The 16,503-nt window shown below is 28.1% G+C and overlaps 1 protein-coding gene across 1 annotated transcript in view; it reads left to right on the forward strand.

Annotated features, from left to right (window-relative positions):
* Window positions 1-13,298: 13,298 nt before the first annotated feature.
* LOC100201659 (afadin) overlaps window positions 13,299-16,503 on the forward strand; it is a 68,754-nt gene continuing 65,549 nt past the window's right edge. The window contains exon 1 of the mRNA XM_065794029.1: window positions 13,299-15,381. The gene's annotated coding sequence lies outside the window, so the exon portion shown is untranslated. The remainder of the gene's footprint in view (window positions 15,382-16,503) is intronic.

A 16,503-nucleotide genomic window follows, 5' to 3' on the forward strand; every position in this document is an offset into this window, starting at 1 on the left:
TGTAAATTGTTATTATATTATTATTTGTAAAGACTATGCATATTATTTGCATATATATATATATATATATATATATATATATATATATATATATATATATATATATATAAATGTATAATTATATATATATATAAATGTATAATTATATATATATATAAATGTATAATTATATATATATATAAATGTATAATTATATATATATATATATATATATATATATATATATATATATATATATATATATATATATATATATATATAAATGTATAATTATATATATATATAAATGTATAATTATATATATATATATATATATATATATATATATATATATATATATATATATATGATATATATATATATATATATATATATATATATATATATATATATATATATATATATATATATACATATATATATATATATATATACATGATGAGATAAGATATCTTTTTGAGTGTCCTTGAAAGGTAATGCTTGAAAGTGCTTGAAAAAATGCTTGAAAGGAATTTTTGGGGTGATTGTCTGTCCATTCAAGATCTAAAATAGTCAATATTTGGCTTTATTGAACCTACCAAACTTTAATATCAAACTACATCTTAAATGGACAATCAGTAATTTTAAATTGTTGGCTCAGATTTTTTTTTAAACACTTTAATGGCATTCATTGTTGATTGATATTATTAAATCAAGTGCAGAAAGATGCAACCATTGATAAAATTATTTCAAATATTTTTACATACATACATATAGTTATATACATACAATATGCTCAAACATACAGACTGTATGTATATAACTTATATGTTACATACATACTTTATTACAGTATTATACTGTCATACAGTATGTAGTAGTAGTAGTAGTAGATTTTGCTGCGCTGGGAAAGCCAGTGAGTGTGCTGTCATGCACACTTTGACAGCTGTTATACTTGATTGCTTCTCAACCAGCAATCAAGAACGACTTTAAAATGTTCAAACAATTGTGCTGTTACCACTTTATTTGGAAGCGAGTTCCACAGATTCGCAATTCTGTTAAAAAAGAAGTGTTCTCTTGATGGAAGTAGAGCAAATTCTTTGTAATATTTACAACAGTTACTTCTCAAGTTGTATTTACAAATGAAAAACTTATGTTGAAATCTATATTTTCAATGCCATGAACAAATTTATATAATTGAATCAAGTCACATCTTCTTCTTCTTACATTTAAATTGGTTGAGCCTAAAGAAACAAGTCGATCCTAATATGGGCGCTAGTGCAGTTTCTCCCCCCCCCCCCTCCTTTTTTTTTTTATTGCTGATTATGATAGAGAATTTTATGCTGATTAAGAATCGTATAAAATATAGGTCTGAAAATCAACAAAAGTGATCTAATTCGCTGTTGAAGTTTAAAAAATTACACTAAAAAACGCTAATATTCGCCATTTTTTTAAAACGTTTTACATCAAAGTTTACATTTTGAAATCAAGCTTAGAAAATCTTTTTTTAATTACGCAACCCGGTTTTTATTGTCGTCAAAATTAAATTATATTTAAATTAAATTAAATGTTTTTATTAATATATTTTATATATTTTTAATTAGTTTTTTAAAAATTAATTTCAGATTTTGCTTTTTAAATGTACACAAATCTACTGACAAATAGGGATCGGCGCAATTAAATGTACATGCATCGACTGAAAAATAGGGATTGGCGCAATTGAAAGTACAAACATCGACTGACAAATAGGCAGGCCCGGATTAAGGGGTAAGCAGTGTAGGCTTTAGCGTACACAACCACGGATTTAGGGGCACGGGCACTACATACTATCCTTTTTTTTTTTTTAAACTAGAAAAATTGTACAATCTGTAAAATAATTATTGACAATAAGCACAATGCTATCCTGATGTTATTTTTATTTAAATAATATCGGAAATTTGAAATAGTAATAATCAATGCGTTTTGTCGTACGGTCTTCTAAACCTCGTTTTATTTTTAGATTGTTATTTTTCCGTAGAACCGGTCGCACACCGATAACGTATGTGGAGCCGCAGACGGCAGACAATGCCAGTGCGTTTACTTATTTATATTTGTCGTAGCTCGCCGCCGATGGTCATAAATTGGTTAAAATAGTATTTATACTATTTTACCCAATTTATGACCATTTTTAAAAATTTTTTTTAAATATTTTTTTTTATTTAAAATATTTTAAATGATTTTATAAAATATTAAATAGTATTAGTATTTCGTATACACGCGTCACGTGCATCGAAAATTCCTCCGTTTGATCGTACGTATGTTTTGTTAACACTATTGTAACTTGTAAATTTAAATTATAAAGGTTTTACTTTAGTGCGAGTAGTGCGTTTTATATATAGTTTAGTGTTCGATATTTATGTAAAAATGGATCAGAAACGACATATTAGTGGAGCCCAAGCGAGAAAGCGTGTAATTTTTAAAAAAGAAAAAGAAGTGATTTTACTTAGTAAAATACCTAGGTTAAATAATTTTTTCAAACAAATAAATAACATTACCCCTAGTTGTGTTGAAGATAATAAACTAGAATCTTCAAATGATATAACTATTACTAATAATTGTTCTACTACTTCTACTTCTATTCAATGTACTGCGTCTTCTTCAGATCAATCAGTTGTTGATGTAAATGAGGAATCAGAAAAATCTGAGCTAAATGTCATTCCTAATCCTCTTACGCAGAATAATACAAATAATTTTAAAGATCCAGTAATTTGGACAAATAGTAATAGGGTAAAGGAAGGTATGTTCGTGATATATGTAATTTCGTGATATTTCGCTCGGCATTTCTAGCGAACATACCTATTAGTATGTTCATAAAACATCGAAATTGCGTCAAATGGTACCCCGGGGTACTACTGTCGATTCACAAATAGTCGTTGGGTGCGTGTGATGCGTCAATTGTTTACTATCAGTTTGTACATTCTTTAGCATTATTTAACGTGCGTTCAGCACATTTGTTTGGAGTACTTGTCCAACATTTTTATTTCCAGACTTGTGTTTTAAGGTAAGTAAATTATTTTTATTAAATATTAAACTAGAAAAGATGCTTGATTTAATGGTAAAACTTTTGTTTTTTTATTAACTTCCTATAACTTATGATTCCTTATCGCAGTTACACATTTTCTTAACGTTTTCACCTCAAATGAATTTACATTTTTAATCATGTTTCTTTTATTAAATATAATGACATTAAAAATTGTTTTAAGCACGATATAACTATATAGTTAAATGATAATAATATCTTTCTCTATACGAATCTGCAAATATTTTTGCAACCACTAGATGTAGGAATATACAAGCCACTTAAGTCAAACTGGGCCACTAGCTTAAATGACTATATGAGGGAAAATCCTGGAGAAAAACCAAATCGGACAACTTTTCATACAATATTGAATCCAGCATTTATTAAAAGCTTTTCTAAAAAAAATATAGAAAATGCATTTAAAAAAAGTGGCATTTGCCCTTTAAATAAAAATGCCATTCCTCCAGAAGCAATAGCTCCATCTCAATTGACAAACAGAGAGATTCAAAGTACAGAAATTCAACCACACAGTAATACTGCTATACAAACATTGTTAACTATTCCATCTGTAGAGCCAACCACATCTAACCCTAATAGGCCAAAAAGGGATTCAAGTGCAAAGTATCTGACTCCTCCTGATCAACCTATTCCATTAACTTCAAAGGATTCTATTCCTGTATGTTCTAAAAAAAGTAAAAAAAAATAAAAATGCTTCAAAAGATGATGATTGGGAGTGCGGTGTTTGTAAAAAAAGTTACAACAGTGATGTAAAAAAAAAAAATGGAAAAAAATGGGTGCAGTGTTCCCATTGTTTAGTACCTTATCATGAGAGTTGTCAAACATATGAGGACATTGGTGAAGTATTTATGTGTGATACATATTGTCAACAAGAATGTGATTTAGAAAAATAAGTTAATCAGATATAAGTATGGTTAATATTATAGTTATTATATTAAGAGTTTTTTGTAGGTCTGTTATTTTATTTTCTAAGCTACCTATGTTAAAAGTATATTTTTTTTATATATAAATATAAAGTAATGAAAGTATTATTATAATTTTGTTAACTTATAAGCCTGACTATATTTATATTTTATGAACTTAAATGAACTGATTGAACTTAAACTGAACTGATTGAATAGTTATGAATTCAAAACAAGTGTTGATATTTTTTGTTATATTATACCAGATGTTATACTTAATTAATAAAGAAAAATTTAAATATTATTGTGTATTCACGAAATTACCTAACCACTATCACGAAATTAAATATCATATCACAAAATTACCTAACTTTTCTCAATGACTTTTGAGCTTTTATAAAAACTTATCAAAGGACTTAAAATCCCAAATCTGCATAGATTCTAGTAACTTTACTCTATGTACATCAAACAATTAAAGTAATTAAGTAAAATTACTGAAATTGACTTTGTAATTACACATCTAGTTAATTTATCACGAACATACCTTCCTTTACCCTATATGTCGTAATTATATTGCAAAATTTGGATATGATCAGAACATTGATGCAGATTTTACCTCATCAAAACGATCTTATTCTGATTATGATCGTTATTGTAGTAAATCAATCTTTACGAAAAATCCAAAAAACGGAGAAAATGATTCACGGAAATGGCTTGTTTATTCAATTTCAAAATTTGTATTATTTTGTGCTCCATGCAAATTATTTGAATGCAGTACTCAACTGGGAGATGCTGGATTTAATGATTGGAAAAATGGACATTTACTTATTTCCAGGCACGAAAATTCTTTGGCACATAAAAATAATACATTAAGTTTTATTACATTACATTTTGGAAATTAATTTTTTTCAAAATTAATTTCCAAAATTAAATTTGTATTATTTTGTGCTCCATGCAAATTATTTGAATACAGTAATTAATTTCCAATTAAAACTAATTTCCAAAATTAAATTCAAAATTAATTTCCAAAATTAAATTTGTATTATTTTGTGCTCCATGCAAATTATTTGAATGCAGTACTCAACTGGGAGATGCTGGATTTAATGATTGGAAAAATGGACATTTAAGAGTATCAATGGATCATTGATACTCTTAAATGTCAACTTAGTTCAAGAAGACAAGCTTATGAAAAAATATCAGATATTTATGGGTGTATACCCACATTGTATAAAACACCGAGTTCTATTGTTAAAAGGAACACATGTGAAACTTTGGCAAAATATTTTATTGATGATGTTGAAAACTCAAGCTTACTTATAGATGAGTGTATTCTTTTTTCAAAATTAATTTCCACGGATAAAAATGTAAAATCTGTTCTCTCTATGTATAAGTACATCAAGACCAAAGAATTAGAGTGTATGTTTCCAAATTTAGAAGTAGTTATGCGTATGTACCTTAGTACAGCAGTTTCAAACTGCTAAGGCGAAAGAGCTTTTTCTGTACTTAAAAGAGTAAAATTCTACTTGAGGTCAACCATGAAGGAGGAAAGACTGAATGCATTAGCAATATTTAGCATTGAAGCAGAATTGGTTGAAAAATTAGATTTTAATGATACTATTAACACATTTGCCCATCAAAAAGCGAGAAAAAGAAAAGTATAAATTAATGGTTTGTTATATATCTAAAATATATTTTGTTTAATTTTAATTTTATGTTTTTATTTGTTTTCACATAGGTATTATATACATGTACATATTGATGTGGCTAATAAACCTAAAATAAAGTTTTATTATTTATTCAAGTATCGAGTAGAGAAATATGTAAAAAAAAAATTTTAATTGGGGGCACCAAATTTTTTACAGCCTATGGGCACTGTAGACCTTAATCTGGGCCTGCAAATAGGGATTGGTACAACTAAATGCACATACATCGGACTGACAAATAGGGATTGGCGCGATTAAAAGTACATGATCTGAAACAGGGTTAGGGTTTGGGCCAGAGATAAATCAGAAAATGATGCGCTCAGCATTTTTTAACAGTTTTGCTTTACATTTTTGATAGAAACCAGGCTTTTTTAAATTCATCTTTGAAAAGAATTTTATTTATAACCGAGTATGAAAAAATGGCAAATATTAGCGTTTTTTTAGTGTAATTTTTTAAACTTCAACAGCGATTTAGAGCCATTTTTGTTGGTTTTTAGGCCTATGTTTTTATACGATTCTTAATCAGCATAAAATTCTCTATCATATTCAGCAATAAAAAAAAAAGAAAAGGGGGGGGGGGGAAACTGCAGTAGCGCCCTCATATGTAAGGTTATTAAAGGTACAAGTTTTGTTGCTCTATGTTGCAGTCTTTCAACAGCATCACAATCTCCTTTCATATACGGAGACCAAACTGGGATAGAAATTTTAATTAAAAAATTTAAGTAAATCAATCAACTAATAGATATTCTAAACTTTAATTTATATTATTATTATATAAGGTTGTCTAGAAAAGTGTTTATATGTAAATTTTAACTTCAACTTATATCGGTTTTAATTTAATTGCAAATTCTGTTTTTATCCTGTTAATTAAAACCACCATTTTTAAATGTTTCGACTACAAAATAATAGGCTATTTTTTGTCAACGGTTAAAATGATACTGCCAACGACTAATGATACTGCCAATGGTGTACGGAAAAAAAATCCGCTGCGGCGAAATCTCTTTAATTTTGATTTATTGCATTTATTTTCCGTTTTATAAAGTTACTTTGTCTTTTTTTTACTAAAGAGTATTAGAAATTGGCAGATTAGTGTGCCCTTAGTGGACGAAGTGGTTAGCTCGCTGCGCTTCTGAAGTACAACACGAGGATTCAAATCCTGTTGCTTGCACATAAAATTTTTCTTTTTTTTTAATTCTTTTCCAATTTTCTAAAATACAAAATAAAACATTTTTAAAGTTCTATTGATTTTATATACATAACATATATAAAGATATTATATACTATAACTAACAAAAGGGAGAGAGTTTTTAAAAAAACTTAAAACTTCAATAAACATCAAAACAGTCGTAGAAATACGCATAGATACGCACGATAGAGGTACTCAAGTTATTAATATGCTTAGGTAATTAGTTAAGTCTGTGCAACACACATTAAAGAGACAACTTTTTTTCTTCTAGTAAAAAAAGATTTTACATTCAAACGTTTATATTCTTCAATATTAATCAACGGGGCGAGGGTCCTAATAAATTGTGGATGGTCTGGAAAAAAATTTAATAAAATCCTAATTAAGAAAAAAATTTAGAAGTCTGTACCTATTTTTTTTTTTTTTTATAGAAGTTTACAATTTTACAATTAGAAGTTATAAAGTATTGAACATTAATTGTTAACTCAAAATAAAGTTTTGACAGATTTTTATTTTCTACCACTTACTAAAAATTATTGAAATAAAACAACTATATGAAGAAACTACCATAGAAAGGGTCGGTACATATGGTCGGTATGCACACCCTATAAATTTTGAGTCATAATACCAAAACACTATCCATCAAAACCTTTTAAACCGTAGAAGGTACATGTTAAGCCAATCTCAAAATGCCTAATTTTAAAATCTGGAATTAAAATCTTAAAGAGATATTCAACTTTTAAAAACAGCATTATAAGTCCTAGGAAAACATTTTTTTTTAAATAAGTATTTTATATAAAAAATTCTCCAAATTACAAAAAATTATTTCCAACAAAATAAGAACAGATTCAAAAATGTTACTCTTTAAATATAAAATAAAATTCTAATATTCTAAACTTCATATGAGCCAATTCAAATTAAATTGGCTTATACGAAGCATTGTCTCAGTTGCCTGTTCACTGAAGAGCCCAAGTGCCATATGGTTCTTTTTGATGAATTGTGGCACATGGAAAAAGATTGCATGAGCTTTTGGTGTAATGAAATTTGCAACTTCAGGTTACTTGTCTTGAATTTTTCGATTTCAACTATTCCAGATCCAAGACACAGCCAAAGCAAGTAGAAATAACATCCTTGAACAATGCCAAACAGTTGCAAAAATCCAATGCATGTTTTGCATTCTCAGACTCAGCTAAAATTTTCCCATAGTCTGTAAGCTTTTATTGAAAATTTGCCTCAACCAGTCGAGTAGGGCTAATTTGATTGAGAGCAGATTCAAGTTTCCTCATGCTTGTGTTTGAAAGTCCTGTATTTTGTTGAATGGCAACCATTTCTTGAGTGCTCAAAGGTGTTTGAAATAGTTGCTGAGATGCTGATAAGGAACCTAAAAATTGTTAACCATTAACTAATGAGAGTTTACAATTATTCTGAAAATTATTTTTGTGTTCTACCTTTTTTCACAGTTAATCTTGGGCCATTTGAAAAATTTTCCAAAACCTTTTTTCTGCAGAACTCTGTTATTTCGCGGTAAGCTTTTTTCATACAAATAAAGCAGACAGATTTCCTGCACTCATATGATCTTTTGCAAACGTGGGCATTTTTAAAACTTCGTTTTCCGTTTTACAGTTTCCGATTTTTGTTTATGGTGTATGGGCGAGTAAGCGTTAGAGATGTGTTGAGCCAAGAGATGAGCTCAATAAATTAAAAGCGAATTATAATATTTAAAATATATTCTATATATTTAGCTTCCTTTTTACAATCATTTACAATATTTTTTAGAAAAAATAAAAATTAATGGTCCCCACGCGACCGCAAAATTAGTTGTAGCCACCAAACTCTAATATCTTCTTTGAATTTTAATCCACAACTTTAATTTAATCATATTTTTGGATCTAAACATATCAAGAATCATCAGTAAAAATAATTATTACAAGTATTACGACCCCAAACTTTCAGGGTGTGTATGGAATAAATTTACCATAACTCATATTATATTGGTCATATAAGTTCATTATTCTATATATTTTTAAGTCTGTTTCCTAATGTTTTTAAAACTTTTTAAATCAATCGTAATTAATCAACACGTTTCAAGCGAGTATTCTAAATATTATTTAGACTATAAATACCGCTTCGGGTACAAATATCCGAACCGTTAATAAATAGCGGTTCGCGCAATGTCTACCAAAGCGTTTAAATTTTTTTATTTCAAAAGTTACTTATGTTATAAATTATTTTTTTATTTATAACTTTGAAAGGTTCTAGTTCTTTTTACCGCTTACTAAAAAATATTGAAGTACGAAAAAAGTATAAAAATGGTGGGTGTACTTACCAAGACCCGTTAAATACTGGTCTTGGTAAGTTGAAATGAGACAGCTGGTCCGGTCTGCTGAAGTAAGACGATAATGAAATATAAAAAAATCAACAATAAAAGAACTTTTTATTTTGTTAAAACCTTTTAATTTTTTTCTAAATCTTTCTCTAACTTAACTGTTGCAAATTAAGCAATAAGTTAGAATAACAATCACTAAAAAACTTCAAACGTTTATTCTTCTATTATTTTTACTAACCCAAAAGATGACGCGTTAGGTGATAATAAATTAAACTTTAAAAATATATAAGTAATAATTTAAAAAAAACTAAATTGTATAATATAATTAAAAAAATAATAATTTTAAAAAATATTTTGAAAAAATAATAATTTTCGAAAATATTTTACTCAATGTAAAATATACTATGACAACTCCGATTGATTTTAAGTATCGTTTTCTAACTGATCTTTATCAACCTAATCCGTCCTACAATTTTTAAAGCGGAAATAAAAAACGTTTTTTCATGATTTTTTGGATTACCCAGTTAGCCATGGTTATTATATTCACCAAAGTTAAAAGGAGTTTTTCGCGCATTTTGTGTTTTATTTCCACAACCAGCTAAATAAGGAATTCAAGGTGACTTCATTATAAATTTTGGTACAATAACTTTTATATATATGGTTGTTAGATGTGCGGCTTTTACGAAGGAGAACACAGTAAAAATCTTAATTCTTATAGATTCGGCACCGTATTCTCCTACATAAAAGCCGGGCATTTGGCAACCCTAATTATATATATTTATTTTTCCGAGTTACAAGATAAGTGCATAATACCTAAAAAAAGAAATAAAAGAAGATTTAGCTTTTTTGGATATAAAACTCCAAAAAATTCTTTCGCAGGTTCCCAAAACAGCGTCATATGGCATATATCTATGTTCCTGTTTTATTTTCATAACCATTTAAAAGAGGAATTCAAGGTGTCTTCATTACTTATTCTTTCACTAAGTATAAACATTTTAATGAATGAAAACCATATCAGCTCAGCAAGGCAACGTGGGGCTCAACAAGATACTGAACGCTTCACACCAATAATAAGACATCCAAACAAAAATATTCTTTGTTATATAAAAAAATAATTATATTTAAAAAAAAAGCATTAATAGCAGTAGAAATAGTAATTACAAAGCTAATTACAAAAAGCTTTACCCTTTCATTTCTAAAACATTATTTTGCGGAACAAACTATTTGGCATTACGTGGGAAATAACAAATGTCCCACAACTTCATGAGTATAGAATAAAAGGAGGAGACATTAAAAAAAAAACAGATTTTAATGCAGCAGTTGAAAATTACTGTTACAGATCACATTGAATGCAGAGTGATCAAACTGTCTACGAAAATTAGAAAGGTTTACCCCAAATCCCCTTTTTTGTTCGTTGTGCATAGACTCAATCTCGTAGTAATTTATCTAAATGATGTTACAATGATACAAAATACTATTGGCTCTATTAAATTATTTTTTTGTAAAAAGTCAAAAAAAGAGATCTTCTGTCCCAAAATACTCCTTTTCTATGTGATACACGATGGACAAACAAAAGGTAATAGATTGATGAAGTCTTTTGTATTCTCGCGCGTTCCAAAAGTCAAACTAACTCAAGACCTCGTCTTTAAAGTGGTTCGTTTTGTATACGTTATTAATCTTAAAAATTTTGTCTTTCTTAAGTTTTTTTGTAAGTTCTTAACATCTCAAAACCTTTTCTTTTTTTCCACACCCATTGATGGAAATGTTTTAATGCCCAATGGAAAATTTTTAACGCTCAACGGAGAATTTTTAACGGTTTTTGGAAAATGTTTAACGACCAATGAAAAATTTTAACGGTTTGCGGAACACTTTTAACAGCCATTGATTAACTGTTTTAGGCAAAATAACTTAAACACCTTATTTCACCCAAATGATATGTATTATGAAGATTTGTTTCATAAGACCGTTGACGAAAACAACCATTGATTCAAAATTCCAATCACAGAATTTTTGATAAAAATATAAACTTACTGTTTTTTTAAGAAAAATAATATCTTTTTCCTGTCAAATTCCAATTAATCTTATCTAATTTGAAAATTAATGGTTCTTTTTATTGATAAAACTTGATTAATACCATTTGGCTTAAACCATCAATAAGAAGTGGTATAAAGCTCCAACTTTTTTTTCAACTTGTAAAGTTTTAGCTCATGGAGCTAAAATTATTATTGAATTAACTTGGATTTTTTTGGCAAAATTTATAAAAAGAAATTCTTTACAAATGTTACAGATTGTTTTCCGACAAAAAAAAAAAAGTGTTGACAACATAAAGCATGTGGACTTGAGAAGGATATTATGAGACAAGAACATCAGATCTTTATACTTCCGGAATTATTTTGAAAAGCCTTTCAAATTAGTTGAACCAGAAGTACTACTTTAATTTTTACTGATCTAAAATTCTACAATAAGTAAAGATGTTAACAAAGAGATTTTATCTGAATTAATTAATGTTTATCAAAAATTATGAACTAATTAATGTTTATTTATTATGAATTAATTAATGTTTATCGAAAATTAGACTACGTTGGTATAGAAGCCATTAACAACTTATCCAATGACAAATAAATACTTAGCATTAACTATGGAGTTTTCTTTTAAACAAGACAATTTAAAGTTTTATTATTATTATTATTGTTGTTATTATTACTATGGTTATTATTATTAATTGAAATTAACAGTGCTACTACTTTGCACGTTTTTTCACATTCAGCAAGATCTCTTACCTGAGAGAAGACCTCTTACTGTTGTATTTTAAATATTTTCATTTTTAATAGTTTTATTTTTCAATATAATAATTTTATTTCATATTTACTAAAAGACTATTTTTATAAAAAAAAAAATACATTTTTTTTTTTACTTTCAGATTCAATTGTTTATAAAAAGTTACAATAATCAGAGAGGTTTTACAATGTGCAATACTTGGTGACGCCAATTTTTTATATATCAATGAATTACTCACTTAAAAAGTTAAAAAAATAGTCAAGTTTCTCTTCGTTTATGTGACTGGTTTAATAGCAATATCATTTCAACAAAAGTGAATGCTTTATCTATCTCCCTCAAAAAAAAAAATTAAATCCCTAATACTTAATATAACGATAAAATATTTGTTACATCAAAATATATCAATGTCAGAGTTTAACATGATAAAATCTAGGTATGATAAGCTAAATCATCTAAAAAAGTACACTAGCTAACAGCATTCCTAAAATTCGTTACTATGCTCCTATTCTGACTTTTAGGTTCTTTGTTCTCTTCTCATCGTAGCTGTTGTTGTATTGTTTCGGTCAAAAAAGTATTTTTTTCGCATCACTTGTTTACAACAATTATCCATCAGAATGAATATTTCGTTAAAAATATATGTTACCCTTGCCAAAAAGTCCTATAGGACTCATAGGATTTTAGAACAATCTAAAAAAAAAGGCAAAACTTTGATAAGGGGCCATCCATAAAGTACGCATGAGGTAAGGGGGTTTCCAAAAAGCGTCCCAACGCGTACAAGTTGTTTGTTAAAGACAGTGAGTACGTACGCAGCTTGACTATCTCTCCTAAACTTGATTTTATTTTTTATAAATAATGACGAGAGAAAAAAGAAATCGAGTGACAATCGTTCCAAATAACATTTTTTATTTTTCGCACCGTAATTTGATTGGTAGTGAGATGAGAAGCAAAAAGATGTCAAATTAAAGTAAATTTTTTTTGAATATTTTTTTTTTAAATTACTGTACGCAAACTGGTTTTTCTCATTTCTCTTAAAATGTTAAAACATGATGTAACTATTATAGTAATCTTAGTTCAAAAGTTAGTGAACATTCAGAAGGTAGTGAACATTCAGAAGGTAGTGAGCATTCAGAAGGTAGTGGACATTCAAAAGGTAGTGAACATTCAAAAGGTAATGAACATTCAGAAGGTAATGAACATTCAAATGGTAGTGAACATTCAGAAGGTAGTGAACATTCAGAAGGCAGTGAACATTCAAAAGGTAGTGAACATTCAAAAGGTAGTGAACATTCAGAAGGTAGTGAACATTCAGAAGGTAGTGAACATTCAAAAGGTAGTGAACATTCAAAAGGTAGTGAACATTCAGAAGGTAGTGAACATTCAGAAAATTCAAATTTTCGACATCAATTAATGAAGGTTGTCCTAATGTGATTTTATCGTGTTGGTATACCAATGCGACATCTTTGAAAAAAAAAATTGATGAAGTTAGAAGTGTGTGAAACTTATAATTCCGGTGTTCTTTGTTTTACAGTATAATTCAAACTCTGACGTTTATATTGAAAACTATCATAGAAAAGATAAAAAAACCCGTGGAGCTGGAGTATTTATTTATATTAAAGATACTTTAACACCGAATGAAATAAGCATTAATGAAGGAGTCAACGGACCCGAGCAAATATGGATAAATGTTAAAGTTGATCGAAACGACATAATCTTTGGTTGTATTTACCACTTAATAAAAATGAGAAAATAAATAACGTAATTATTAAATCAATAAATATAACCACATTATTAGTTTTGCAAAAGCAGTTCTCAAATTTAATAATAGTTGAAGATTTTAATTACAATTCAATATCAAACACGAACAAGCAGAAAATTTTATTAGTTGTTTTGAGGAAAACTTTTTGTAACAGATAATAAAAGAACCAACTTTTCAAAATTTAATGAAGAATAAACAAATGTTTTAAATTTTGTTTTTGTTGTTTAAAAAATGTTTTTATTGACGATTAAAATCGTGTTAAAAATGTGATCCAACACCACAATTAGGCAATTAGATCCAAGGTCATCACGTAATTAAACGGAACTTTTTAATAAAAAAAAAGTTGTAACTTAAATGTTGGATTGAAATGTTTCCTATATAAAACTGATAATTATAAAAAAATAAAAGATTATTTCAGTAATTTAGATTGGAAATTTATATTTGCAAATATAAATATCAATGAAGCTCATGTTTTTTTTACTAAATATTCCAATAAAGCTTGTCGAGAAAATATACCATATAAAAATCCAAAAGAAATTAAAAAGAAAGGCTGAATGACTAAAGAATTAAAATTTTGTTTTAAATCAAAAAGCAAATTATGGTTACAATCTAGAAGTTTGAACGATAAAGATGCTAAAGTGAAGTACAATGCTCTAAGCGTTATGTTTAAAAAAAACAAACAAGACAGTACAAAACTTCGAACCCAATTTGCTTAGAGCAAAAAATGCGAAAACAAATCCAAAGTTTTTTGTACTGATATATTAAATCCAAGCAACAAATAAAAAACTTCATTAAAGCCATCGAGTTCAAAGGAAATATAATGACAGATGCAAAAAATATTATAGAGCAAATAAATCAAAATTGTCAGTTTTTGTTCAAAGCAAATAAGCAGTTACCAAGATCCAACAACTAAAATTATAGACAATATATATTTTGACTAGTATGATATTTTAAACAAACTATTAAACTTAAATACAACAAAATCAATGGGTCCCGATTGTGTGCATCCCTTTGTGTTAAAGTCGTGTGCTGATGAACTTGCGTTGTGAATATTTAGTTTATTCAGAAAATCAATAGATGAAGCAGAGGTAGTTATGGCGTGGAAACTTGCAAATATTTCCCCATTGTTTAAAAAGGGAAGTCTTTTAAAAGCATCTAATTATTGTCCAGTTTCTTTAACTTTGTTTCTAAGTGAACCATATAATTAAAAATGATTTATTATCTCATAAGCAACATGGTTTTGTTAAAAGCAATATATGGATATTGTTAAGTCTTCAGTTGCAAATGGAAAACAAGTTGATGTCATATACATCGATAACGCTAAAGCTTTTGATACTGTTGAACATGAAAGATTACTACTAAAGTTATCGGCTTATGGTATAAAATTGAGTTTAATAAATTGGATCAGATCTTTCTTAGAGTTGTTAACAAGGCCAAAAGTAGCATGGCCAAAGTCGAGGCCACATGTTACAAGACCAAGGCTAAAACCAAAGTCAAAAGTTAAAAGGCCAAGGCCAAGAGTTTTAATGTCAAGGCCAAGTATAACAGTTTCAAGGCCAAGGCCTACGCAAACATTTTCAAGACCAAAGACTTAAATTTGTGCCTTTCGTTAAGGCAAATTACCAACAAAACGAAAGTGCTGTAACAAAAAAACCACATGTTGTGAAATTGGACCAAGGTAATGTGCAGAATTCAACGGAGTCAATAAAAAAATATACTTGTAAATATATATGAAAGCCGAAAAAAAACAACATAAAAATAAAGAATGAAGACTTTTAATTCTTAAATTTTATGTCTAATTTTTAAAGGTTTAGGCCAAAATAATCAAGGCTAAAAGTTTCAAAACCAAGGCCTTAATTTTTGGCTTTAAGGCAAGACTGAGGCCAAGGCCAAGGACTAACAACTCTGTTTCTTATCAAGTAGAAGTCAAAGAGTTATATATGGTGATGTTAATTCATTATGTCCAGAAGTCAGTGTAGAAGTGTTGTCCCACAAGGATCCGTTCTTGGTTCGCTTTTGTTTAATCTTTACATAAATGATTTGTGTTTTTTTCTCAAAAATCCATGAGAGCTATATGCGGACGATAGCAAAGTTATTGCAGTACTATATAAAAAAAAGTATTAATTCAAAGCTACAAAACGATAGTGACATTGAAGAAGAATGGTCTAAAATATGGAAGATTAAATTAAATTAGATAAATGCAAGGCTATGCACATTGGAAAGTTAAATCCAATATATTTATATACTTTTGGGCGAGGTGAATTTAAACAAGCTCTTAGCACTACTGAGTTGGAAAAAGATTTAGGAGTAATAATTTTGCGAGCCAAAACATATAGTAGACTCGGTCTATTGTTAAAAATATTTGATTAAAAAACCAAATCATCTCTTAGACAATTGTACATAAGCTATGTAAGACCATACCTTGAATATGCAATTCAAGTTTAGTCACCTCATATGGAGAAAGATATAAATATCCGTGAAAAAATAAAAGACGACATCTATCATATGAAAAACAATTATGCTTGTTAAATTTAACAATTCTGTCAGAAAGAAGGAAAAGAGGAGATTTAATACAATTCTTTAAATGCTATAAAAATATAGAAAAACTTGATTGGCTGTTTCCTCCTCAAAAAAATTGTAAACTAGCTATTTTAAGAAGATCATCACACGATTACTGATGCCTATTTCAAAAATGATCTTCGTGAAAATTTCTTCACAAATAGAGTGTTAAAGTTATGGAACAAACTGCCTACTAGTTGTTGAATCGCCGTCCATAAATGAGTTTAAATCGAATTAGACA

Source organism: Hydra vulgaris, chromosome 03 (genome assembly GCF_038396675.1).
Source record: "Hydra vulgaris chromosome 03, alternate assembly HydraT2T_AEP".
Lineage (NCBI taxonomy): Eukaryota > Metazoa > Cnidaria > Hydrozoa > Anthoathecata > Hydridae > Hydra > Hydra vulgaris.